Here is a 27,592-nt window from a genome sequence, read left to right as displayed (position 1 = left end):
TCCGCCCCACTTCGGAACGATGTTCCGATGGGGGGAGGTGGGGCGGGAACAGCTGCCCCATCCGCCCCACTTCGGAACGATGTTCCGAAGGGGGGAGGTGGGGCGGGAACAGCTGCCCCATCCGCCCCACTTCGGAACGATGTTCCGAAGGGGGGAGGTGGGGCGGGAACAGCTGCCCCATCCGCCCCACTTCGGAACGATGTTCCGAAGGGGGGAGGTGGGGCGGGAACAGCTGCCCCATCCGCCCCACTTCGGAACGATGTTCCGAAGTGGGGAGGTGGGGCGGGAACATCTGCCCCATCCGCCCCACTTCGGAACGATGTTCCGAAGGGGGGAGGTGGGGCGGGAACAGCTGCCCCATCCGCCCCCCTTCGGAACGATGTTCCGAAGGGGGGAGGTGGGGCGGGAACAGCTGCCCCATCCGCCCCACTTCGGAACGCTGTTCCGAAGGGGGGAGGTGGGGCGGGAACAGCTGCCCCATCCGCCCCACTTCGGAACGCTGTTCCGAAGTGGGGAGGTGGGGCGGGAACAGCTGCCCCATCCGCCCCACTTCGGAACGCTGTTCCGAAGGGGGGAGGTGGGGCGGGAACAGCTGCCCCATCCGCCCCACTTCGGAACGATGTTCCGAAGGGGGGAGGTGGGGCGGGAACAGCTGCCCCATCCGCCCCACTTCGGAACGATGTTCCGAAGGGGGGAGGGGGGCGGGAACAGCTGCCCCAGCTGCCGGGCTTCGTAGCGCTGCTGCGAAGCCGGGCGGGGGGGGTGGGAACACCTTCTGAAGGTGGGCAGGGGGCGAAAGTCTTTGCTCCCCCCTGCCTGCCTTCCCAGGGGCTTTTAAATCGCCCCGGACAGCGGAGAAGTCCTCCGCTGTCCGGGGCGATTTTAAAATGCCGCCCGCCAGCATTTTAAGATCCCCCGGACAGCGGAGAAGTCCTCCGCTGTCCCAGGGTTTTTTAAAATGCTGGGGGTGGGAAGAAAAGCCCTTGTCCCCCCCCCCCAGCCTTCAGAAGAGGTCCGGGGACAGACTGTCCCCGGACCTGGCCTGAAGGTGGTTTCCCTAGGAACGCATTAATTGATTTTCAATGCATTCCTATGGGAAACCGTGCATCGCAAGACGAAAAACCCGCAAGACGAAGAGAATTGCGGAACGAATTAATTTCGTCTTGCGAGGCACCACTGTAACTGAGAAGGGTTACTTTCTTCCTCAAAGAATTATGATGTGGGCTGATTTCCCCCCCCCCCCTCAGATCTCCCACATACAGAACTTGATACATGGTGCAAAATCTCAATTTACTGCAGTTATCAATCCTTTTACCAATTATTCTCAAGGGTTCAGGTTATCGAACTGTCATACCCTGCTCTCCTTCATGGCCTTGAGTTACCTTCCCACCAACACTGGCTGCTTGCAACAACATTTCAAGGAAGAAAAAAGAGAGTCCTGAATATAAACTTTCCTAATTTTATTCTAAAATTATGCAACTAAATCTAATGGGCAATATCCAACTAAGGAGACCCACTGAAGTTAGTGCTATTCACGGATTTTCCATAGGTCCTCTCTGCATATGACTAACCCTAGTTATCACCCAGTGATTCTTAGATTCCAAGCAATATCATGGGTATGAGAAAAGGAGCTAGTTACAATGACATTTTCACAACATGTGTAAATCATTCAAGAATGAGGCCATAACTTAGCAGCAGATACACTTATCCAACCTATAGACCTACTAACTCACATATCAAAGCTTGCATATACACAGCGTCTTGCGAAGCTGCTGCACGCCATATTGTGGTAACACAATGAGACAACTGCATGTTCTTGTCTTCAAAGAGCAATTGTAAATGCAGCCTTTGGCAAAGTGGTAGACCACACGACAGGAACTATGTTGTACTAGCCTACTATCAGTGGATTTGGAGGCCAATTGCCTCGGGACTACATGTCATGATAACTTGAGGGCCCAAACGAGGAAGGATTAAATAAAAGGTTTCAGTAAGTTTAAGGCATACCCAGTCTCCATGCCTGAAACCAGCCAGAGATCCCCTTCACCTGTCACTTACATCCTCCAGACAGGATCCTGTTGGTGATAAAATATTGGTCCTCTGGGCATGGATAATGACTAGTTTGGGGACATGCTATAAGCAAAACATTTAATCAATTTAATCCTCAGCTGCACAGGGTATATCACTGATTTGCCGGGAGGGCCACTTGAGAGAAAAGGGAAATTCCTCCCACAAGGCAAATTAGTCAGCTCTTATGCCTGCATTTATATACCCTTTTTCTTTTGTGAACCACAGTGGATACACAAGATGGACAATTGACAGGCCATGAGGTCCAAGAATTACAACTGCATGTTCTGTTGTGTGTTTCCACAAGGATAGCAACAAGGTCGAAAACTCACTCTCCTTTCAGTAAGGTAAAGGTAAAGGTACCCCTGCCCGTACGGGCCAGTCGTGTCTGACTCTAGGGTTGTGCGCCCATCTCACTCAAGAGGCCGGGAGCCGGCACCGTCCGAAGACACTTCCGGGTCACGTGGCCAGCGTGATGAAGCTGCACTGGTGAGCCAGCACCAGTGCTGCACACGGAAACGCCGTTTACCTTCCCGCTATAAAGCGGTACCTATTTATCTACTTGCACTTAGGGGTGCTTTTGAACTGCTAGGTGGGCAGGAGCTGGGACCGAGGAACAGGAGCTTACCCCGCCGCGGGGATTCGAACCGCCGACCATACGATCAGCAAGTCCTAGGCACTGAGGTTTTACCCACAGCGCCACCCGCGTCCCGTCTCCTTTCAGTACCACAGCTTGAAAAACAAAATGCTACTACAGTGGTACCTCCAGTTGAGGATGGGATCTGTTCTGGAGGTCCAGTCGGATCCTGAGGTTTCTGCAACCTGAGGACCGTTTCTGCGCATGAGTGCGCAGCGAAACCCAGTCAAATACTTCTGGGTTTGCCGCTTTCGCATCCTGAAATTTACATAACCAGAGGGTTACATAATCAGAGGCAGTACTGTATATCTGTCCACACACACACACATATATATCCAAAATATTACGATTCACTTACAAGTTAAATGGAAGTTGTTCGGCAGTGATATGAATATAGCATACCAGGATTGTTTAAGTGTAAAAGAAATCTAGGTATATTGTTGCTATCAGTTGCCAATTGTAGGAACACCTGCTTAAGTGATTGCTGTACTGCCCATCACGGAATTAAAGTTTTAGTAGTTAATACAAACCAAACTGAAAACATTTAAAGCAAAGAAATATGAAGGTTTCAATCTCTAGCATTTCTTGATATCAATACATTAGATCAGTAGTCCTTAAAGGGTGTGGCAGGAAAGAATGGAAATTGTGGTGGGAAGATTCAAGAACAATCAAAGAAACATTTAAACATTTCATTTATGCTGATGAGGAAATGAGTGTTAGTTTGTCTCAAATTAGAACTAATATAAATGAGATTACCCAGCAAAAGTAAGCTCACACTTCTCATAGTGTTCCTATATATACTTAAGGTACATATGTGTGAGGCTCGTTGATAATTATATTATGGGAATATTCATGTTCTTATGTAGCTACATTGTTTTATACTTTCTGGATGTCCCATGATCATATTATAAAGTAGTTGTGTTCTATGTCATAAATCAAACACTGCTAGGAGTTGTTTCTTATTGTTTTCCATGTATTTTTTATCAATTAAAAATTCGGAGTGGTGTGAGCCAATTTTTATTTTGAAAATTGTAAGGAACTATTACCCCCTTCATTTGACAGTTAATTTTGTACTAGATGCTAAAAACACACTACATGTTTTATGTTGTTCCAATATATCATTGTGGTAATTAATCTCAGCATAAGGGTAGATACAAACACTAATATGTACTGTAACAGCTCCTCCACCATCATGGAGAATGAGAGCCTGAGAGATTCAAGACAGACAGGAAGGAATGTGCACAACACACAGTTAAGTAACTATGGAATTCAATACCACAAGATGCAGTAATGGCCATCAACTTGGACGGATTTAAATAGGAATTGGACAAATTAATGGAGGACAAGGCTACCAATGGCTACTAGTCATGATGGCTGTTTACTACCTCCATTATAGGAGGCAGTATGCTTCTGAGTACCATTTGTTGGGGAGCACAGGCAAGGAGAGTGCTATTGCACTCTCATGTCCTGCTTTTGGGCTTCCCATAAGCACCTGGATGCCACTCTAAGAACAGGAGGCTGGACTAGATAAATCTCTGACCTGATCCAGCAGGAGTCTTCATTCAGTTTTCCCCATCTTTTATTTCTCACACTAGACAAGTTTCAACCACATGCCTGCTAGTCACCCAGCCTATCTGTGGAGATTTCAATACTTGACGGCTCAGTCAGTGCCAAGCTGAGTTGTTTTACAGGCTGAACTTACAGTTGTTATGTAATACAATACATACCAAATGAAAGGGCAAACAATTCTAATCTAAAAATACTAATTTGGTGGCAACAGGAGGATTGCAAACTCACTGACCTTTGGAAGATGGCAGATATATATCCACTACATAAGCCATTGCTGCCGTTTATATATCTAAGCTGGCTCTGGACTTTCTACCTATCCATGAAGCAGATGGTAAAATAAAGCAGAGAAGCCTCTTGCTGGGTCTCATTCTGAGGATTCAGTTTTCGGGCAACCCAACACTTCCTTTATTAAATGGGGTGCAATATAGTTTAGTGCCAGGGCACTTGCTTTGTGTGTAGAACCTTCCAAGTTCAATGCCCAGCACTTTATAAAAGGTGACGGGAAAGACTGCTGAAAGACCTGCTGCCAATCAAAGTAGGCAATGTAGAGATAGATTATTTATGATGATGATGATGATGATTTTTTAAAAAACCTGACATCGTATATGTCAGCTTCTAATGCCATTTGCTGGTTGTGCACATAATACTACCAGGGTTTTTCTGCCACTACCTACAACCACTAATCTTGGTTCTAGAACTGCAACTGGGTTAGCCTATAACAGCCAAAGAGGAAACTCCTGGAAGAAAGAGGGAAAGAAGTAGGATGCAGTTTGTTTTCAGAGTGTATGGGATGAACACCCCCTTGGGAATGAAATACAAAGATTTGTAGATTGATTGTGAAACATAAAATCAGCAAGCTCATATTTGCTTCTACAACACTTTGATGTCAAGACAGATTGGTGGAATATGAATAGCCAGACCCTCTGATCCTATTTGCAAAGCTTTAACACTTAAGTCAAAAGAGCTAAACCTATTCTGATTTTTTTTCCCCTAGTCTAAGAGAAGTCCAGAAGATTTTTAAGAGCAAGAATAAGCATAAGTGCAGAAGCAAGGACAACAGTACAAAGACATTACAGTGACAGCACATAAATCTACCAATTCTTATCATTCTACATCATGAGCCAAATTGTTCACATATAATTTGTATATGCCATCATTTAGCTACAACTTATATGAATTATTGGATGTCAGGGTGTGCTTTGGTCGATATTTAATTGTTCTTTAGCAATGACATTGTACAATTTACAGCACAAGGCTAGATGTGGCAGCTCCTAAAGGCCAATTCACAGATTACAGTCTTAATGAGGAACACATGTAAGCCACCCCCCTCTGCTTGCATTAACATCCAGAAGAATGGAGAAATTTCTCTTTCCAGTGACAAATATGTACAGTAGTCACTGGAGAGCAGCCTTCCCATTACCTTATCTCTTTGCATGATCTTGCTAGGTAGACCTGGCAAGCAGTTTCCCAGGTGCTACAGCCACTGTTCATTTATACAAAAATCAGGGTGGATAAAAATCAATGTGGGTTTTTTTTTAAAAAAGATTTTTTTGATTTAGATTGGATTTTTTGGATTTAAATCAGATTTTTAAAATAAAATGCTTTTGGAAGGAAAATATTTCTAAAGATAGTTTTCTATTTAAGTTGCATTATAGTCCAAAGGCTATTCATCAGGAAATAAGGATTTGTTTTAAGTTTTTCATGTGTGCTAAAGCTCATTTTTTAAAAAAAACTTTTTTTTAAAAAAACTCATTTAAAAAAATCATTTAACCACATTAGATAACAAACATGGATACATATGCTATATTTAAATTATTTAAATTGTTATTAAGGAAGTGATTATTTTTCTCCTTCCAATAAAGTACAGCAGAAAAGTTGTCCAAATATAAATAGTTAACTTATTAAACCTCACAATAATTTCATAATTATCTGTCTATGTATTTCTAATAGTATAACCAAATCAGTAATTTTTGATATGAATGAAACATTTGTCTGGTTGTAAATATGCAAGAATGAGTCTTTCTGTAAAAAAATTGATTTAAATCAAGTCTTACTGTCTAGTGATTTAAATTGATTTGATTTAAAACAAATCCACCCTGTAAAAAATAAAAATAATGGAGCTAATGGATATTTAAGTATTAGACGTTTTAATACTATGAAATCTGAATATATGATGACCACTTCACAAATCACATAGAGACAAATCAAGTATATAGCTGATTGGGAGCTGCAGCCAATCAGGGCTTCCTAGTGGGTAGTACCGAAATGATACAAGGATTTGCATGCACGTGTTTGCCACTTTTACACTTTCAATATGTAGGCATGCCTTAACACATTTACATGTAAGAAAGGCAATACACAAAATGGCCAAGATTTTCATTATGTTCAATAGGTCAGATCTGAGGACTAACAGGACTAACATTGTGTAGCATGTACTGTGGATAATCTACGTAGACTCCCAGCCACCAAATCTCAAAGTCTGGCTCTATTGGACTCTACCATCCTGAAGCTTAAGGTGCTATACTTCTATGTCATTACATGAATGATGATCTTATTTGCAAAAATGAGGGTATGCCTCATTGCTTTTACAAATATCGGAAACAAGCCACAGCAAAAAGACAAAGATGGCGAGATACATCACAATAGACATATACATGAGACTCTCTTCTCCCTCCTATCTTTCTCATTTGCATCTGCTTAAAAGAATTCATCAAGCCGCCAAAAGTGAAACCATTTTTGGCATTTCTAATTCCACACATTTCTGGGCTATTCATGGCTTAATAACCATAGATGAATGGATTGTGTTCTGTTTTCATTAGAAAAATGTAAATTTCTGCTCAAATGCCTAATTAACTGCCTGCGTTCGTTCAAAAACGTCTGTATGGCTCTGAATGAGTATAAGGATTTTATATTGCTTTCTCGATATTGGTTGCCTACCATGTAATGGCAACCATAAAATTACAAACTAACTTATAATGTTTCAATTAGTCTTATCTTGACTAGAGAAAGAGTCACCTTAGGCCACAGGTATGAAATTATCAGACACAAATGTTACCAGGTTCTAGAGCAGCTCAAGACATTCTGCTATAAAAAGCAACTTTCCTCCAAAATCCTAAAAGGGTCTAAGTATATATTGTAGCCAATACGGTTGAGGCGAAGCACCACAGTGTAATTAAATTTAATACTACTAAATAAAAGAGAATGCCATAGTGACTCATTATATTATTTTTTTTTTAAATGATAAATACTTAAGAACTGTGAAATGTGTCAATAGGAACAGCTCCAAATTGTTATGAGTGTCCTGTTTTCACATGCAACAATTTACACAGATACTAAATCTGCACCAGTTCAAATTATCTTTCCTGGCTTTATAAATCAAGGTTTATGAAGCCTGGAATAAGTATCGGGTTTGCATTTGCTTCCCTTGTCTCCCCCCATCACACACTGGTTTGACAATCCATTCCTCGCTACTTTAAGACAGAAGCCCGTTACATCTAAACTGGGAAATTCTTGTCTAATCTAAATGGACTGAGATAAAAAGCCAGAATCATGAAGTCGGGAAAGAGTATCCAAGTTCTCTCACACATGTAAAAAAAACCAGGGTATTTTATCCCACTTGTGAGTGGGGGCAGCAGCAAAGGAACTGCTTCTGTAGAGCCGAACTGGTCAGTGTTTTGCTTCCTTCCTGTTCTTCTCTGGTGGTAGCAGTAAAAGCATTTATGACTACACATCGTTGCAGGGGATATGGGACCATGTTGGTGCTCCTGAAAGACTACTGTGAGTGGGTAAGTTATTGTTATCGAACAGCCTCCTAAGCTAGCAAAGCTGACCTGGCCATTATTCCATTTGCCGGGTAGCGCAATGCTTCTCCCAACTGGCTGTTTTGGCATGCCTGGGTTTTAAAAGGCCGCCTGCATTGTTGTGTCACAACCCACTTGCTGACTATTAGACGCACTGACACATTTGAATATCATAGGAAGAACTTGCTGGATCATGCCAATGGCCTATCTGGTCCAGCATCCTGACACCATAATGGGACAAAGACAACACAACTGCCTAGCTCTTTGAACTTCACATGAGGCTCAACAAAGGCAGATCCAAGCATCATTTGGGTGCCTCTGGTTGGTGATGAGCCCTGGAAGTTCCTCAAGACCACTGCCCTGCAAATGTCTCTGAACTGAAATATTAGTAATAGATTTTGTAAGGCAGACTGATTGATATGCTGCCAAAATAAACCTAAAGCAGAAGAAGCAGTCTTGCAGAAACATTGAAAGTAGAAGTTGATAATAAAAATTATAGCCTATTCTGGCACATATAATTCTTTAATTGGACAATACCATATTTACTTTAATGTAATGCAGACCTTTTTTGGCCAAATTACGTTGTGAAAATTAGGATACACATTAGATTTGATGGCGCATTAGATTCGCGTAAATACGCTATGCTATGCTGATTCCAGCTTTTGCTGTATCCACATAATGCCCTATGCACACCAAACTGTGACATTATACTGTAGGAAGGGGTGCATGGAAGGTAGGTTTTTTCAATACCTAATCTCATCAGCAAGCCTCTAGATATTACACCACTAATAAGGCCTGATGCAAGAACTAGGGCGCATTCTACCCCTACACCATATTAGAAACATATAGAAATAACAAGTTGATTTATGTGCTTGCCAGAAGCTCCTAACTCAAGCCAAAGTGCTCAAAGTAGTATGCCATCATTTGCTAAAAGTTCCATATCTATCAAAGAGAATTCAGGAAATAGGTTTTAGCAACTCTGGAAAACAACTGTCACCAGAGAACCTTCGGACATGTGCCCTTCAACTTCTGTTCTGGAAATGATTACAAATTTAGGGGGGTGCTTCACATTTACTTAAAACTCCTCAGTTGACAGGATGACTACTACTGAGCTGTTCAACACCACCACATTAATGCTTAGCTGAGCAGGAATTTGACATCCAACCTTTCCAGCGTTTCAGTTCAATATACCAGCCCTACATTCAAGTACTTTCTGGTTGCCATAGGTGACAAGCATGAAAGCAAAAATAAAGTTTGATGTGGTCAACTGGAATCAGGTCCTGTTGCCCAACTCAAGTCTCCCATCATTCCTTCCTTTCCCTCAAGTGACCTCCATGGCAGCAAAAGCAGCTGCTGGTGACCTGCTGGTGGAATACAGGGAGCTACCTTATACCAAGTTAGACACTGAACCACCTAGCTCAGTATTGTATGCAGTGACTGGCAGCGATTCTCCAGGGTTTCAGACAATGGTGATTCCAAGGATTTAACCTGGTACCTTCTGCATAAAATGAAGAAGCTCCATCACTGAGCTATAGCCATTCCACTCACTGCGTAGACTCAGTGAATAAAATGAAACTTACTGCAATGTAATCCATATTTTTTTGGCAGGCTAGTAGTTTTGTGGTTTTATTTACAAGGTTGAAACACACTACATCTAAGACAAGCAGGTTCTAGTAACCCTTTTACTTATGTGACACTTTCCCAAAAAATTATTTGATACACCAATGTTAATATAAGCCTGTGAGCACTATCAGCGATGACAACAAAAGAGGAAGTGTCCGGCATTGAACCCTTAATTTTTTATTAAGTCTTTTACAATACCTGTGATATTAACACTGTAATTTACTTCTAGTTCTTTGGATAAAAATTAACGCAGCTTCAGTTGCAACATTCTTAATAGTAATAGCTTCAAATAACTATTAACTTAGACCCCATCTATGACCAGTTTGAGACTGATGTTTTGGCAAATGTTGACACACAGACCAGGATTAGGAAACAGAAGGTTTTCTGTGCTATATCCAGCCTACCACAAATGGTGGCACTTCACAGTTGCCTGTGACAAATCACCTACGGTGGGTTTCTCATTCTTATGCAAGATGTATTGTGCTACAGGTCACCGACTTTATATTTCCAATCCTATATATAACCCATCAGAGAAAAACAAAGTGACTATGCAGTTTGCACAGCACATGAGCTCTTGTTAGAATTCTAAGAACCCTAGCTTCAGCAACACATTTCCATCCTTGCTGGTTTAAGAGGCAAGTCTGCATATGCAATGGGAAAAATTATTTTGAAATATTAGCATTTTAAAAAATATTCAATTTAGCTTCTGACTTCTTTCCTCCATAGAGAAGAAAGAGAGAAAGGAAGGAGTGGGCTTGCAGAAGGAGGCAGCAAGCTACCACTGATGTTCCCTAAAAAACACCCAGCATACAATGTAGAAAGCACTCTTTTTCCCCTACAGAAAACATGGAATGTGGATTTTTGATGCATTTTTTGCAGAAGGGGGCAGCAATGCTTCCACACCTGTTTGGTGCACATGCCACAATACTTTTTTGGGGGGGATCAAATAATTCTAGATAACGCAGCACTGAACAGGTTGTCATACTTGACATGAATAATAAAATAGGCTATGTTCCAAATGAAGGAAAAATATACATACAAGCGGAAAGAACCAAATATGCAGAGCTGGAATTTTGTTTGCTGCCTTACTTTACTTGCTTTCATCATTTCTCTTGCCAAAAAAGCCAAATTGCAATTTTCAACAGAATTGTGATTTGCCTCTTCGATTGAGGTAACTAGTATGGCAAAAGCAACCAGTGAGAATCCAGCTATGCCAGCAGTTCTTTTTCTTAGATTTCAGCCTTTATGTTGGATTCAACAAAGACAACAAGCATAAACAACAGTATGGCTAGTCAGTGGATTCCACATCTTTAAACATAGGTGCTGTTTTGAGCTTTACAATCTTGAATAATAAAGTCCTCAGAAACAACCATAGACATATTAGGTTGTGTAAATATACTTCAACTTAACTTCTTATAGCACACAATTGATTTATTCCATTTCTCTGAAATGATGACATGCAACATGTTTAACTTTGCACTTTCTGTTTTTAACATATGTCAGTATAATTTCACATCTACATAGAAAGTAACTTTTGCTTCCAACTGCTTCTTCTGCAAAAACATCAATCTAAGGAATAAAAACACACATTTTGCCCTTGAAAGGATAAATCAGTTTTGAATATAAAGGCTCAGAACATCTAGGAAAAGTCTGAACATTTCCCCTCAGAAACGTGTTGTGAATGTCAATGTGCTTAGCCTAAAGAATGGGGAGGGGAAAAGTGGATTGTCTTGGGGAAAACCAGTACCAAATCTGTCCCTATTCTAAGTTGGGAGTAACAAAGCTGATTTTGAGGATAGCAAGAAGGACTTTAATGCAGTGAGAGTACAGCAAAGTGCTAGAATAAGTTAGAGTAAGGCTATCAAAAGTCTTATGCAAAATGGAGAAAGTGATAATATAAGGAAGAAATACACACACACACACACACACACACACACACACACATATCAATGTGCAATACACATTACAAAGAAGCATATGCAAATGACACAGGTTCCGGCTTCAAATTCCTTATAAACTAAAATTACAACAGTGTCCGTAGGATAACAGAGGAAGAGATTGCATGTGATGAATGTGCACAAGTGCCACTGTGTCTCATTTGGCTTTGTTTTAGTTGGGGGATGAGGACTAAGTGATTAAACCGAAGAATTAATGGAGAAGATAAGTTTGAAGAATTTGAAGGTGGAAAAGGCAGCATTACCACACAGGTGTTCTAGGAAAGAGTTTCATGAATAAAAGGGCAAATGGGTGGAGAAGTTATTTAAGAGAGCAGATCGTGGTAGGGCAACTGAACATGGAAGAGCTGGAGGAGTGATGATGATTGGCAACAATATATCCAGGAAAATCTCCTAATAGATTCCCATGCTCCCTAATGTCACTAGCAACCGAGCTATCTGAAATTGATCTTTCTGAGGTTACTGATGAAGAACTGAAAAACCTACACCATAGAAACTAATTTTATATAAAGTAGCATAAATTTAATAGAAAGGTACTGCATCACCTTTACACCAGAAAGCAGGTTATCTGGGGCCCCACGACACCCCAGCTACAATAGGGAGGACATTCCTCTCTTCCCCAACTTGGAATGCAGTGCGGAATTCAGGCATCTTTTGTTATGCACCATATTCAAATATCATTACTCACTAGACCCCAAGGGAAGGTGGTGGAGTTACTACGGAGTTTTTACTGGCACGACAAAGAACGAAAATGCACAATAGATTTCTACCCTAATGAGGATCCACCTGACTATCTGTTTGGGACTTCAATGACTGTACTAAATCTGCCACATCCCCCACTAGGCAGAATGTTATTTTGGTAGTCAGAACCTAGTTGCTGGAAGAAGGAATTATCCTGCTAGCCAGGGGCTTCAACCTAGCAGTGCACAAATCCAACCACCAGGGTGAAAGTTCTTTCCCTTTCTGATAAGCATGACCTCACCCCTCAAACACTGAGCTAAATGCTCTTGCTTTCTCCTTTCATCCTATCACCAAGTGGTACTCAGCGTATGACTCCGGCATTTCTCAATGGCTGTGTACTCCCACTTCTGGTCAATCTGAATACCGCTCATGGCAGTTAGCATGTGGTGTGCACTGTCTTCTGACAAGTAGTATTGGTGAGGGTTGAGAAGCATGGCAACTCATGACTGATGCAACAGTGATGCTATGTTTATCAAAGGTGAAAAACAGAGAGGAATTAGCTGTGATGGCTAATACTTGACTTTTACATATTTTTTAGAACTGGAGAGAGAGAAATAAAGTGGGACAAGTGGGAGGCAAGCAGTTTGCTTATTTATTTATTTAGGGTGTTTATGCATCACTTTTCATAAACAATCTGTTTCCAAAAAGATCCAAACAAAAATAAGCAATACAATATAAATGTAAAAAGCACCAACTAAAACATACTTAAAGGACAACATAAAAAAATCCATAGCTTAGTTCTGACAAAAGTTCTACTGTATCAGAGACAAGAAGAGGAATTAAAATATTATACTTTAGGACCAATGTGTTTTGGAAAAAAAGCATTCAACAATCTATAAACTCTTTTACAAAAATAAAAAAATTCCTTCTAGTAGCACCTTAAAGACCAACTAAGTTAGTTCTTGGTATGAGCTTTCGTGTGCATGCACACTTCTTCAGATACACCAAGTGTGCATGCACACGAAAGCTCATACCAAGAACTAACTTAGTTGGTCTTTAAGGTGCTACTAGAAGGAATTTTTTTTATTTTTGACTATGGCAGACCAACACGGCTACCTATCTCTTTTACAAAGTGATTTTCCTTTCTTTTCTTCACAACATCTATCAGTTAAATGTAGTTTAGTAGCACTCCACTCTTTCCAAAAAGTTGCTTCCAGAGGATGCTTTGAGAACAGTTACACAGGTCATATTTGTCATCTGGTAAAACAGGTGCAGCAGTATGGGACAGAACAGCAAGAGAAGGGGGGAAATTATTTGAAACTTACTACTACTACTACTGAGCACCAGAAAAATATGAAGTTTCAAGGTGTTAAAATTATTTATTGTGAGTCTGTGGCACAAATATTATATATGGGAACTACTAGTAAGCAAGGGTTGTTAACTCCCAATTATTTATGATTAGCAAATAAAATGGCAAACAGCCTCAGCTTCCCCCACCTATATGTTATTAACATCATTTTTACATTTATTTATCACCCATCCAACAAACCTCTCTAGGCAGTTTACATAGATAATACAAAATACAATTTACAATAAAAAACAATTTTAAAGCCAAAAAAATTAATAACTAAGCAGAAAGCCTAACAAAAAGCCAATTAAAACCAGCATAACACACAGCATAAAAGGAAATGTAAAAGTCAGGCTTTGGGAAGGACACAATGCAAAATTTGGAGCACTCAATAGGTAAGTATTACATGACATAAGAGTATTAATTGGTTACCCCCTTAAAAAAACAATTTAATGACCAAACAAAGATAAGCAATAAATAAAAGAGAAACAATAATTTGAGTCAAGTTGCTCATATGCACTCTAGTTTCTTTTTAATGAAAGTACATGATATTTGTTATAAACACTGAAATACGCTTAATTGCAGTTATGGATAGCAGGGGAACCTGTGCTCCTCCAGATGCTGCAGAACTACAGCTCCTTTCATTCCTGGCTACTAGTCATCCTGGCTCAGCTGATGTGAACTGGAGGAGCATCAGGAGGCCCACAGCTCAGTCACCCCACGTAGAGCTTAGATGCTATATAAAATAACACACATTAACATTTCTTAACTATAAATTCTATAAAGTACTTGGTGCTACATTTGATTATATGCATTGCCCTTTGTCCATAACTTGCCCTAATGGGCATTCGAGAAGCTGATTCTGCACAAAACCCACAAATTCTACTTTTATGTAGACAACATAGATTTCAAGTTTGTTTTTCTGTACTGTATTTGGTGGGCGATATCCAGCTTTTTCGTTTCTTGAAATGCAACAAACAGGAGCTTCTATTCACAGAATGAGGATTGTGACCATGGAATGAGGATTGTGCTTCATGCTGCTGGTCCATGACATGTCCTGTGGTGAATGGTGGGAACAGCAGTGGCTCTGTTGCTGTATGTTGTCACATGCAGCTTGCACTCTATGTTGTTGTGAGTTTCCAGCCCCCTTCCCCCACCAGTGGCAGAGCAATCCGCATTGACTTGTCACATGCACACTCTTCCTTCTAAATCTACTCCAGTTTGGAGGTGCAGAAGACTACTGGGTGTGAAAAGACCATATGAGGAGGGGAAGGGGTAGCAATGTTTTACCCATCCCTCAAACCTAGCTGCAGTAGCTGCTGAAGGTGGATAGTCTGACATCCATTGTGTTGGCCCTTCCTGTTTGTTGTGTGCACACCAAGGAACTGGAGGTCATGAAGTCGGACAGACAAACTTGGGCTCTTCAAACAGTGTTCTTTGTTTGCCACCCCAACTGCTGTTGTTCCCCATCTCCTTTCCCCCTCCCAGTTTTGTGCCCCTGCCTTAATGCATCATGGCACCACACACACCTTTGAAGTGAATACCTCATTCCTTTTCAACAGCCTGAATGCTCTTAATATGTGTGGAATTATCTGCATTGTGAGACACCTGGTAAGGAGAGGTAAAACCAAGAGATCTCAAGGCTGCAAAATATTGTGCCTACTTGTGAGTAAGAGTCAAAGAACACAGTTCAGCTTCCTATTGTGTAAAGGTGCACAGGATCACACTTCTAAGGTTGCAGTTGCCTATTGTGTGCCATTAGCCCAAAAATCAGGATTATCTGCAGAAGACTACTTTCGATTTCCCACAGATCAGGAGTTCTAACAGCCTAATTTATTGGACGAAAGACTGTTTGTTATTAATAATGCTAAGCAAATGGGAGTCAGAAAGTCTTGCTGGTCTATTACAAATTTTCCAACTATCTACCCTCTATCCACCCTGCTATTTTTTACATTATTAGCCCAAGTAGCTCTCAAAAGCAGCTTACAATACAAAAGATGAATATAGTTATAAAGCCAAAATAATATCCCTAATATAATTAAAACAATGTATACAGCCATCTTTGGTGTGCCCAAAGGGACTTTACGGTCAGAATGAGAACCAAGACAAATAATGTCCCACACCCTCTCACAGTCTCTGGTGATCAGCATAGCCTGGAGAGGAAATCTTAAATACAGTTTGTAAATTTAACATCAACTTTAGGATTTCATCCTTCGTTTAGGGGCATGTGTAGAAGCAGATCCATCAGCAAGGTAATGCTTCAGTCAGTACTTTGATGTATATTCATGAGATCTTAGTCTAAACTTCTAAAAGTTTTCCAGTCACTTTAGACTTTTTTCAGTGGGGCTTGTTCCTAGGTAGGTGTGCACAGGATTGCAGCCTTAGGTGTTAAATTTGTATCATGTCTTTCCAAAAAATGGTGTTCAAGGGAGTTAACAGAAATAAATGAAAAGCAAGTGGCTTGATTATTTATCATTAATATTAGCAACAGGAAATAAGCAGTGAAAATTAGCAATGGCTATGTGATAAAAAATTACAGTGTGCCAGAAACAGTACATCACAGTTGCAAGCACAGATGCACTGTTCATGTTTGAAGTCAAACAAGGTGATAATCCATTGTGAGCTTTGAAGGGTATATTCAGATGACTCAGCTCCCCCCACACTCCAGTCACAACACTTGGGTGAGGGATATGACTCAGTGGCTAACATGTGATAATTTGTGAGAATGAGGCACCTTACTTTCTAGGATAGTAGAACTCTATAGGATTCCCACCATATACAACGGCTGCAGGTGCTACTGCACAGTATAAAAACATATGTTGTCTGAATGCATCCATAGTCTTAATAGAATATAAAACCACATACATGTGCTTATTTTAACCTTAATTAGTTTATTATCTCACAGAACTGAACCTTAATTAGTTTATTGTCTTACAGAACTGAAAATGTCTAACTTCACATTATCTGAAGGCGCACGTCATCTTACTAGAGAACAGTAAAACTAGGCTGTATTTTCACTGTATGTATATGTTAAGATATGCAAAACGGGATCTTTAAGTGGGCTACAGCTAATGTTTGCCAAAGAGAACAAACTGGAGGCCACAATGAATTGACGTACACGATTAGCATCCTGTGTGCGTCGTAGGAAAGCAGGCTTATGCCTGTCTCACTACTACATCTCATTAATAGTAAAGGTACTGAGATGCATGTATATACATTCCAAACTATACAAGTCCGGTTTGCACAATCTTCCCTAACCTGTCTCACTTAAGAGGTATCAAGCCAACACATCCCACAATTCTTGGGTGACATTTCCAGGTGGCTGATCCATGTTACTCTTTTCCAAATTACACCATTCTGTAATGGCCAGTGGAGGTTGTCTTCTTTTTTCATTAACCTAAGCTTTAGCTAGCAGCCATCCTCACCTGGATCCTTCCTCATATTCTTTCTCCTTCAAGCCATATTTATTTTCTGGACTAGTTGGGACATTCTACAGAAAGGTGCCTTTCTATAAGGGATGTTTTTCTGGGTTGTTTTTTAAACCAACTTAGCAAGCTTCAGAAAACCCAAAGAGGCAATTGGACCTTGACTCAAGGGCCGCCTAATGGACCATTCCATCACTGCCTTAGCCTTATGGGAAATAGGAATTTTTTTCCACACACACACAAAATATCCTGTGGGTAGATTATGTCTCCACAGTGAGCACCTTTGGTGTCTCCCACCTGTCACAGAAATAACTTTGAAAACTTGGAATTGGCATTACCATTTTATTCCTCCTATTGCAGAACAAGTAACTACTGTGGCATAGCTTTGCAAACAGATTAATCAAAATATAAAACAATCTGAAGAACCTAGGACAAGCATAGACCACATAACTGTGGTATATGTGCTTTTCAAAACAATGGATATCAACATTCAATAATATTAAATCCTCAGTACTACACCAATATTTAAGGCTGATCAAACAAATATATTATTTAAGACAATCAAATGTGCAGACGTTTGTGGAGAAATGACAAACTGCTGTTTAGATTTTTTTCTAGGACTGTCTAAGCACGCTTTTCTAATAACAAGGATGAAAAGCTGAAAATGAAAACTGCAGCTAAACTACTATGTTCATTTTTGCACATAGTCTAGTCCTTTCCCTGCCCACCTGCCTAATATTCTTAAGAGTGTCTCTTCTCCAGTCTTCAGAGAGTAGCTGGAAGAGGGGAGGAAGAAAAAGGTCCTCCTTTCCTTCCACTCTGCAGTTTTAATCTGAAATCTTAGGCTCAGTACTGTGCCCAGAGCTCAGAAACTGCTTGCACTAATGAAATTCCTTATCACAAAATGCACCTAGAACAATGGGGGTTTCGAACACTGTCCATGTTTATCTACCTGAAGCAGTTTCGCTTTCAGCCAACTTATACTGTACTATGATGTATTCCAGCAATTATGTGTCATTCTGAAACAGAATGGCCTGGTTTGCACATAATATTAAACTACAATTAGGTTTATGTGCCTAACCCATGGGCTTGTATGCTCTCCCGATGCAAATAAAGAGCTTCTGCTTTCATATTTTTTTAAAAAAAGATTTCGCATAATATCTGAACTGCAAACTGTGGTTACTTTTAAACTATGCGTCATTTAAAACAAGCCAGGAGCATTAACCACAGTTGAGCTGGCTTGATTCAAACAGCATAGTTAACACTTACCACAGCTTGCCCTGGTTGAGATATCAAAAAACAAAGTGCAGTTAGCTGGGTGGGGAGGAAGGACAATACACTTGTCATCCTATAAACACCTACTCAAAAGTAAGCTTATCTAGACAGGTAGATGCATACATGTTCTAATTTCTTTGAACCTTTGCTGCTGCTCTTAATTAAAAATTAATTACTTGTTTTCAACTGTTTTTATTGATTTTAATATTTACAGTGAATACTGTAAATAGAAGTTTTGTTACAAACAAGTGGTATACAAATTTTGTTAAATGAAGTAAGCCCCATTGTTTTAAATTGACCCTTCTCATAGAGAATAGAGGATACAGATGTAATTCTTATATAGAGAACACTCTCAGTGTCTTGGTCCAAAATAAAAGAAACCTCTAATAATCAGAACTTTAATTTCAGTGCAAGTAACTGCCAAGGAGTTTTAATTGTAGTTAAGTAAAGAGCATGCTAAAAAATAAAGAAAAAAGTTTCATAAATTTGTGGAAGAAGTTATAGTTTTTGTAGAATTGTTCTACCATTGTCATTTTTATAATTACTGGCATGAATATTTTTTCCTATTTCTAAAGCTACATACTGCAGCTCTAATTGAGGTCTGAATGTTATAAACAGTTAGATGTCTGGCTTTGCCCTGCATTCTAATATAGAGCATAACAGACATGGGAAGTATAAACAGAACTTTTAACTAGATTATAATTTCTAATATGGCCAAGAAATCCTTCAACAATAACACTTCTAGCACAAAATCTGGAAGGGAATACTTTGAAAGAGAGCATACTAATATAAATGACTAACCTTTGCTAAAATAACATTTTGTTCCAATTTCATGTTTCTGAAGGACAAGTTTTAAAACAAAGGTTATTTTCAATGAATGCTGAAAAATGGTGGCTTGAACAAAAAACCTCTGAAAGTAAATATAAAACTTTTCTTTAAAAACAAATGAAGAAACATTGGATGGTAATCAGAGAAACTTGTGAGCATCTGATGGAGTTTCTGCCCATGAATGGACGCAATAAATCCTTCTGGCTTTAAGCCACTTTCTCACATTGAACATCCCTCTAGAGGCACCGGGCAAATCCAGCTTTTTGGCAGCAAGCCAGGTCTTTATTTAGCCCACACTTCACATCATATATGACATCAGGTGTAGCAAAGGTTGCAAAAACAGCCTTGCAGGTCAAATTAGGATCACAGCTCTAGATGGTTGTTCAGGAGCCAATTTGTGCTCTGTGAGAGGGTGTGGTTCAAATGCGGGCCTGAAAATTCAGAGTGTACACAGGAACACCACATGCAGCCCCAGGGACCTTCTGTTAGAACAAATACTTTTAAAATGTGTTTCTAATTAGTAACCAGTACTAAATTAAATATCTGAATATTTCCACAAGTACACACAAGAGCCAGCACATGTTAAATGCACAACTGCAGCCAGTAGTGCAAACAGCTTGTAAAAGACACTGCTCATGAGATGTGGCTTGATTTTTATTTATTTTTTGTGCACAAGTTTCATGAATAAAGCAGCTTTCAATAGGAAGTATTCCTTTCATGCTCAATTAAAAAATGTAGTTCACAACTTCATGGTAAATATTTAACACTAAAAACTGGCAACTGTATAGTGTATTGCATGGGTTCCGTTTGTGTTTGACTGTCACAATATTCCTGGAATCAATGAACACATGTGAACTGTCTTTAAATGTTCATGAGGAAGGAGTTAGGACACAAACATACTGAGAAGCACAATCCTATGTGTGTCAACAGAGAAGTACCGGTAAGTTCCATTGAGATCAAGTGTGAATAGAATTACTATGGAGACAGTCATCAAGCCGGTAATATACATGAAGTCCCTTTTGTTTGTGTGCCACTTAAGGCTACATACATTCCACTTACAATTCAACAATACCTTTTTACCAAACTCCAAACAATACCTTTTTACCAAACGCCAAACTTATGAACAAGAAAAATTCCTATTTGTTGACATTTTGATATTTTATGAATTCATCAGAAAAGCTTGTGTATGCAGCTCTACTGCTTATAAGATAAGCAGTTTAAATTTAAGCAGAAATTCATAAATCATTGGCCAAGAAAGGTCAGTTTAAGTATGAAACCTAATCCACAAAATATTACAAACCTAACCGTTTTCATTCAGGGTTCAGCTCTCCCTGGATAGAAAGGCTCCTTCCTTCCATGGAAAGCTAACTGAGCTGCTCCCAAAACATAAGGTCCACTTCAGAGATTGGGAGGACACAGTCTCAGACTCCCTGTTAGAATGGCAATATTCTTCCCCATCACTCCAAAAGAGAAAAATAGAAGACACTGGGGAAGGAGAAGACAGGATATAGTCTTCTGACTTACAGCTCTAGTTTCTAATCAGGGAGTCTTACCAGGTCTCTATTTTTTACTTCCAATCAAAATGTTGTCGAAAGGCATGTACAAAGAACTTAGAAGTTGGTGTCAACTGAGAAGAAAAGAAAGCTTCATAGCTTTTCCCATTCATTATTAAGTCTCTAACCTCTTGCCTTCCTAAAAAAAATAATAATTTTTTTTGCTATTTTCATACAAATAATTCACAGCATCATGGGGAGGGGGCAGCAGCAAAACTTTGAATACTACCTTTGCACAACATCCCCCTACACTCATTCGTCTAAAATTTGGCAGGCTACATTCATTCAGCAAGCGATACTGTGCTTGCCTGCTAATGTCATCCAATTCTGTCAAAAAGTAAAAATGCCACAGCAATTTGCTCATTTCTCCCCCTAAATTATAAGAAGGTTTGGATTTTCTGAACCAAGGCTGTGCTTTGGATGCAAGGTGAAGTGGGTCACCCCCCCCAAATAGTATGTCAAATCAATCCACTTTCTGAAGCAGGGTCCAAACTAAATATTGCCATCAGTGTAATAATAATAATAATTTTATTATTTATACCCCACTCATCTGGCTGGGTTTCCCCAGCCACTCTGGGCAGCTTCCAGTGGTAACCAGTTGGGGGCCTCCTCTCCCTTAGATTATAAACCTGTGGGCAGGAACTGTTTTGTTTTAATTGACTGTATGTAAGCTGCTCTGAGAGTCTTTTTTGCTAAAGATACATATAACCAATGCTTGCAATACAGAAGTATTGGATCTCACTGGCAACAATGAAGTTACTCCCATAATATTTGTGTGCAAAAGTTACTTTTTAATTTAAATGTAAGTTCAAGTAAGGCTACCATATGTCCAGATTTTCCCAGTGCTTTGTCCTAGAACTTAGGCACAATTTTGGGGTCCTCCTAAAAAAAAGCCAACAACATTTGGGGTATTCTGGTTTTTACTTTTTAAAATATGGCAACCCTAGTTCAAGCATATACGCTTAATCTAGTATATACCCATTGATTTCAATGGGTCTTTTCTACTATTAATTAGTCAGAAGCATCCTCTTTCCCACTCTATTATCCTTGTCCCTGTTCTCTAAATTACTAGTCCATTATTATTTGATAAAGATATGTGACAAAATTAATGCACCTAAATTCTACCAATGCATCCATTTTATCTAGCAAGAGCATTTGCACAGCTTGTTGACAGCTGCTCTGCTTTTGCCACCTGGGATTGTTTTTCACTTCTTAAGAATAAAAGGAAAACTCTCAATCTGAAGTTGCAATTTTACTCCAAGCCAAAAGTAGCTTTATTCAGATAGCTGCGTCAGTAAAAATGTAAGTGGTTTTAAAATGCAGTTTGAGAAGGTATTTGATACGGTAGTTTCCAAAAATCTCAGACAGATTAATTACAATTCATATCAATGGCATGGTGATTTAAAACTTCGGAACTTCTAAGTTTGTTATACATTAGAAAAGTCGGGATTCATTTACCTAACTTATTTAAGTTAGCGCAACATCCAATAGAGTTACCCAGTGAGCTTCCATTATTGGAATGATATGTGCTCACTGGAAAAGGTTCTTCTGCAAAAGGAATATTATTTTGTTCACAAAGCAATGGTGTTGGACACCATACATTATCCTGCATATAAAACTTCCCTCTTCCCCTCTGATTATTCATTACCACAGAGTCAGACTGAACAGACAGAGAGCAGGAGTAATGAAGAGTTCTCACAAGGGAGAGATAAAAAATGTGGGGTTCCATAAGCATCTGTATTCAGACTTGTGCTTTTTAACTTCTTCATAAAATTATCTGGAGTTAGGGATGAGCAGTGAGTTTTTCTGATAACATGATCTATCCTGGTAGTTAAAGCAAAAATCTCCAAAAGAATCTCTCCAAGATGGGTGAATGGGCAGTAAAATGACAAATATGGTCCAACTGTTAAATATTGCAAATTGGGACAAAAAAACCCAAACGTATATACTGAGCTTGAAGTGGCAAATAAAAAGAGAGATCTTAGGATTGTGATGCACAGCTAAATTAAAACATCCACCTAGTGTGAAAACAGAAAATTCCATATTAGAGATCATTAGGAAAGGTATCAGAAATAAAGCTACCTATAAAAGGTAAAGGTACCCTGCCCGTACGGGCCAGTCTTGTCGGACTCTAGGGTTGTGCGCTCATCTCACTCTAGAGGCCGGGAGCCGGCACCGTCTGAAGACACTTCTGGGTCACGTGGCCAGTGTGACATCGCTGCTCTGGCGAGCCTGCGCCAGCGCAGCACACGGAACGCCGTTTACCTTCCCGCTATAAAGCAGTACCTATTTATCTACTTGCACTTTTTTTCTTAAGGGTGCTTTCAAACTGCTAGGTGGGCAGGAGCTGGGACCGAAAGACGGGAGCTCACCCCAAAGCTACCTATAATGTATTTCTGAAAACAGCATCTCAAATAGGATACTGTAGGCTTGGTCAATATGCAGGAAAAGGAAACAAAAATATTCAAGGAGCTGTGGACACTCTCCTATGAGGAAAGGTTTCAACACTAGAGGCTTTTTAGTTTTGAAAAAAGGTGAACGGGGTGGGAACACACACATGTCAGAGGTGTATAAAATAATGCATGGTGTGCAGAAAGCTGATTATTTTTCTCCTTTCATAATATTAGAACGCAAGTCATACAATAAATGGAGGGATGTTCAAGAAAGACAAAAGGAAGTATATATTCAGACAGTGCATAGTTAACTAACCATGGAATTTACTACCACAAGATGCAGCAATGGACAATGCGGATGAGCAAAGCCAAGAGAGATGAGTTTTCAGGAGTGCTACAAACAATCTATTTAAAAGCCCATTGGAAGTCCAAGGGGAGATTTAACCTATCTACATAGACACTTGCAGGTGTGCTTGGAAGATGAGCTTGGCATCTTTCAAGCACACTTGCAGATGCCTATGTGTTTGTGCATGCAGCATTGTCATGCATCATGTCTTTTTGCTGTTTTGAAGGTTTCCATGTTACAGCTATGCACTGAAAGAACACAGAGGCTTTAAATTTTTAACAAAATACTGTAAAATAATGTAGTTACTTATCTGCAAGTGTTGACACAGCTACTATAACCCAAGGTACTGTGACACTCACATGACCATATTCTATAGCAATCAAAGCGCTCTTCAGGCAAGCAGAGTTATTTCCCAGACACAAAATATTCTGATTTGAATGCTGGGAAAATGTGATATCACTGCAGCATTCCTGCAACAAAAGTGCTACACTGAAGGAATCCTTATTAATTCATTGCACAGAATCCATATATACTGCACATTTATGATTTGAAAAATTATATTGAGGAAATGTCAAAAGATTTTAGGCTTTAGGCTGGGTGTGTCTGCATTCTAGGAGAACTAACCAATAGCTGGGAGGATTCCAGTGGAACTCAACAGAGCCCTAGTAGCCATGCCTCTGCCAGGGGTGGGGAAATGTTCAGTCTGCACCCACCTCTCATGTGCCCACCTAACCAGCCCTCTTTAACCAATGTAGCACCAAGCAGAATGGGAGGACTGAAGGAGGACATCCAGTTGAAATACCTGTGTACTTGCCTGTGCACAGGTGGTTAGAGAAGCTAAATGACAACCTACTGAGCTCTGACAAGATACTCAACACACCAGGTGATGTGTTCCCTGCAACAGGGAATTAGTAGCAATAGCTGGCTACCTTAGTTTAAAGAAGGCATAAGCAAACTTGGCCCGCCAGATGTTTTGGGACTACAATTCCCATCATCCCTGACCACTGCTCTTGTTAGCTAGGGATGATGGGAGTTGTAGTCCCAAAAACGAGTGGAGGGCAGAGTTTGCCTATGCCTGGTTTAAAGTGTATATTTTAATAGGACTTTCTGAAACGTATACCACAAATTTCATATAAATTTACTTTACCAACCATCACCAGGACTAACATCGAAGCAACTCCCAAGCAAATTAATGCCACAATCTTGTATTTGTCTATATAGGGTCAGTGAGCGAAGCCAGCCAACAAACATTCATTAACAACTGTTGAATTTAAAAGCGACAATAGTTTATACTTTGCAAGTTCTAATATTTCAAATGAGTACTTATTTGGAAATATATCTGGTGAAATGAATCAAAACACACAACTATTTGGAAGTTTGTGATGTTATTTTTAAGTTGTAAACTTTTGTATGTAACATGCATACCATAGTCTCTCACTTAACAAAATATATTGATGCCATGCTTCTTCAAATAAATCCCATTTTCCGTTGATAAACTGTAAATGAGCAAAGCGTTTGGTGGCAGATTAAGTAAACAACAAAAATTTGACATGTTTTTAAAAGGGGCTCATATTTCAGGCTGTGGCTGCCCAGGAAAGATCTTGGGATTGTGGAAGATGGCTCTCTGGGGGGGGGGGGTTAACCCACAGTAATGTGGAAATGAAAATCACAGATTATGTGCAAGGAATTATTAGGAAAGAGATAGGCTATAATGCAGCAACTACATAATGCCATATTTATTTATTTATGATGTTGCTATGCACTTTGCAATACTGCTTAGTTCTGGTTGCCCCATTCTAAAAAGAATGTGGCAGAACTGAAAAAGAAACAGCATTGTAAAATGAAGGACTTGATGAGCCTACAAGAAAAGGCAAAAATATGTGAGGCTTTTTAGCTTACAAAATGACATTTCAGAGGTTTCATCACACATTGATTTTGTGACTGAAGTTTCTAAAAATTTAACTGCATGAAGCATGGCTAGATGAAGCAACTTTCCCTTTCTCCCCTAATAATACCACTACTAGCAGTTATCAAATTAAATATATTGGTAGTGAGCTGAGGAAGAACTGAAAGAAGTACCTATTTGCAAAGCACATAATTATTGCGAATTCACTATCAGAAAAATGATGGCACTTTTTCCAATAGCTCTTTAAAAAGAGTAAGAATCTCTTGTGAATGATTTGGGGAGGGAGTGCTTTATTTGGGGAAGGACATGCTACACAACACTACTTAAAGGATCAGAGTGCACTCCTTCTAGATCCTTTCAGTGGTAAAAGAGCACTTCAATTTTTTGAGCTGGCCTCTTGCTTGTTTCATAAACTTTACTATGTTACCACGGATATCCTTCTGTAAATCCAAGAACAGGGTACATTCACATTCTTTTGCCCCCACCATCTATTAGTATCCTGAACGCTGATATTTTTATGCAAGGATAAAGTAAGTTTACCTTTCCCCTCTTTAGGCTTCACAGGTGTCCAGATTTGGATGTCCGGATTTTTATTTTGGACTATAGGATTAGACAAATACATGGAAGACAACCATTATAATATGCTAGTATAACCTGTGTATTGTAGAACCAGGATACTCCATTCCACCCGATTGATTCTTTCAAAAGGTTGGAACAATCAATATTCCATGCCCACTAACCGTGCTCAGTCCTTACTTTATTTTGGAGGGTTCCCCTTTAGGGTTTTACTCCTTTTTCTTCCTTCTTTTTAATTCTACAAACTTTGGGGGTTTCCCAGGCCTAGTGACATTTTCCTCTTTTTTCCCCTGGGTACATAAGGATCCAGACTCAGAGAATGACTCAGAGAGTAGGTTTATATCTGATATAATGGTATCCCCATTATAGAATTATGGGAGTTCTATATTGATTATTGACTAGAGCAGGGATGGCCAAACTTGGCACTCCAGCTGTTTTGGGACTACAACTCCCATCATACCTAGCTAACAGGACCAGTGGTCAGGGATGATGGGAAGTAGTCCCAAAACAGCTGGAGGGCCAAGTTTGGCCATGCCTGCTCTAGAGTCTTTGCAAATTCTAGACTTCATCTAATTTGTTCCATAAACGGCTCAGAACCGCAGTACCTCAAGGACCACCTCTCTTCACCTGAGGACGTTATTTGTGTCTCCTCCATCAGAGGTCTGGAGGGTGGCAACACAAGAGCGGCATTTTCTGTGGTGGCTCCCCTTTGTGGAATGCACTTCTTAGGGAGGGTCGCCTGGCACCTTCATTACATATCTTTAGGCACCAGGTGAAAACGTTCTCTATAACCAGCCCTTTGGTTGATTAAACATTCCATTGCCTTTTAAATATGTTTGTGGAAGGTGGGGTTATTGCGTTTATTTTTCTTTTTGTTCATTTTTCATTTTGTGCTTCCATTTCATATTTTTATGCCGTGAACCACCCTATAATCTTCAGATGGAGGGTGGTATACTAACTAACTAACTAACTAACTAACTAATTACATTAACAATGACAATTTTCCATCTGTTTTCTATTCTCACTTTCAAGAGATGTTAAATGGCAGAGAGAGTACTAGAAAAAATTAAGGAAAAATGGGGTTCCTAGCTTTTTTCAAAATGCTGGAGAGCACTGCAGATACCTCTTTGATTTCCCCCTCTTAGAATAAGTGAAATACTTTCAAAGATGTTTTTATGAAAGATGGTCTAAAGTAGCCTTCTCCAACCTGGCGCTCTTTGCATCCTTTTGTTCTACAACTGCAATGTTCAGAAGCCCACAATATCAGTTATCAGGATAGTTGGAATGATTGGTTGGGAAAGGCTGATCTACATAATTAGACAATGATAATTCTGGCACACACTGGTCCATGGGGTCACGAAGAGTCGGACACAACTGAACGACTAAACAACAACAACAACAATTCTGACTAAGACCCGCAAAAAGAAGTGGACTACAAATAAGTAAATTCATAATTTTGTTTGTACAAAACCAAGGTTATTACTAGATTTTAATTTAATATAAATGCTAAATAGTACAGTTTTCTATTCTACCTGAATTATAAATGATACATTTCCCATTGGTAAAGCAGTAAAGTTTAGGTTTGATGACAAACTATGTATATAGCTCTACCT

At 39.7% G+C, this 27,592-nt stretch overlaps 2 protein-coding genes across 7 annotated transcripts in view; both read right to left on the bottom strand.

Annotated features, from left to right (window-relative positions):
- The window catches only part of KIF5C (kinesin family member 5C), a 326,400-nt gene that overhangs the window by 235,419 nt on the left and 63,389 nt on the right, over positions 1-27,592 (bottom strand). The window lies entirely within an intron of this gene.
- Positions 1-27,592, bottom strand: part of MBD5 (methyl-CpG binding domain protein 5) — a 111,510-nt gene that overhangs the window by 77,818 nt on the left and 6,100 nt on the right. For 2 of the 6 annotated variants that reach the window (XM_081167556.1, XM_081167555.1), the window contains exon 1: positions 8,101-8,225. The exons of the other annotated variants lie outside the window; for them this stretch is intronic. The gene's annotated coding sequence lies outside the window, so the exon portion shown is untranslated. Of the gene's footprint in view, positions 1-8,100; positions 8,226-27,592 lie in introns of those variants that run through there. 6 annotated transcript variants of the gene reach the window in all.

The sequence above is a fragment of the Podarcis bocagei genome (assembly GCF_964188305.1).
Source record: "Podarcis bocagei genome assembly, chromosome: 1".
Taxonomy (NCBI): Eukaryota; Metazoa; Chordata; class Lepidosauria; order Squamata; family Lacertidae; genus Podarcis; species Podarcis bocagei.
This window is presented reverse-complemented; position numbering and strand designations above follow the sequence as displayed.